Consider the following 1,736-nt stretch of genomic DNA (forward strand, 5'->3'; position numbering starts at 1 on the left):
GTTCTAATGATAACTGTTCTAGTTACTACTTTAAAAAAATGTAATACTACAAAAGTAGTACTAACAGCATCTTAGTGTTACATATTATCAGTGGGGTAAGCATGGGACGCCTAGGCTGTATCTCCACCCCTAGGGTACAGACATCTTTCCTGCTCAAATTTGGCTGGAGAGAGGAGTAAGAACCTGGGAGAGAAAAAGTGGGGACTGGGCGACGGTGGAGTGTCTGTAGAGCTAAATTTAGGCCTACAAAGTTTTGGCTGTGCAGACACAAAACTAATTTTTTAAAATCTTATGTTCATGTTGGGAGTAGAAGTGATACATTTTTTGGAAATATTCTTAACTTCTGGAGAATGCATATTCATATTTACAAACCACCTTTTCAAAATTATCTCATTCAAAAGGGAGCAATAATTCATATACAGCCCCAGGAAATAACATACTGTCATTGTGTCATTTTCTTCCCTTTTTGCACCTTGTAACTTAATTGCTAATCTGTAAAGACCTCTTCTTCTGTGTATCTGACTCACCCTCTTCCCCAGCACACCAACCATTAAAGCTGTCAGTCACTAGGTCCACTGCTAAAGACACTCCATTACGAAGTTGAGTCCTTAATCACACAGGCTTTAGGATCAATATAAACTTAAATAATACTGTGCTGTAAGAGGAATTCTAGCTCCTAAAGGTAGGAGCTTCCTTGGCTATGTCTTTTCATTAGCACAAGTCAAAAAAACAAGTAGTGATTATAGTTTGGATTCAAATCCAACCTGTCACTACTTGATCTGGGCCATAAAACCTTAATCTTCTCATCTATTAAATGGGTGGGGGTGGATGGAGATAGTCTTACCCAGCAGGGCTTTCTGAGTGTAATATTCCGTGTACGCTGCTTAGCATAAAAACTGACATTAGAAAGCATTTTAGATTACTGAAGATGAGGCTTTGGGTGAAAGTAAAGATTCTGGTCATCTTGACCTACCCAAAAAGGACTAATGCCTGAATTAGGCCTCCTCATAAAACAGACCCAAGAAAACAAACATGGAAAGATAGGTTAGCCATTGCCTTGTTTAACCAAGAGGCCTCCCTTTCCTTCTGTTGCAAGTAAACTATGGGCTGTCAGAAAAGGATTTTTAAATGGTGGGGAGGTGGAAATTGCGTTTTGTGACACATCAAAGTTATGAAATTTAAATTTTTGTGGGAACATAGCCATGCTTGCTTACATCCCGTCTGTGTCTGCTTTCACTCCGTACAAGGAGAGGTGAGTACTACAGTTGTAACCGAGACTGAACGGCTAGCAGAGTCTAACATGGCTGGTCCTTCACAGAAAAGGCTTGCTGACACTTGCTCTTGCGTGTTAGCTCATTACTTGGTCCCAAGACCACTCAAAGTTATTGTTGTTCAACTGAAACAAGTTCTGCCTCAATTATGGATCTTTTCCTCAGTAGTAGGAAACTGGAACAATCACTTAACAATCACTGAGGGCCTAAATGACTGTACACATGGTCATTATTCCCACTTAGTCGACCTGTTGATTTATTTGCTGGTCCTTTCTCACTGGATTGTAAGTTCCTTCAAGGCAGAGAGAGTTTACCTGACTCTGTGATGAGCCTGGTACATTGTAAGTACTCTAGAAATTGAATAAGCAAAGTAAAATGTTTTGAGGTAACTATCTCAAAATATTCTTAAAAAACACTTAATAATTACGAATCTCTGGGATGAACGAGGCACACCAAATCATAATA

The sequence above is a fragment of the Ailuropoda melanoleuca genome, chromosome 7, assembly GCF_002007445.2.
Source record: "Ailuropoda melanoleuca isolate Jingjing chromosome 7, ASM200744v2, whole genome shotgun sequence".
Taxonomy (NCBI): Eukaryota; Metazoa; Chordata; class Mammalia; order Carnivora; family Ursidae; genus Ailuropoda; species Ailuropoda melanoleuca.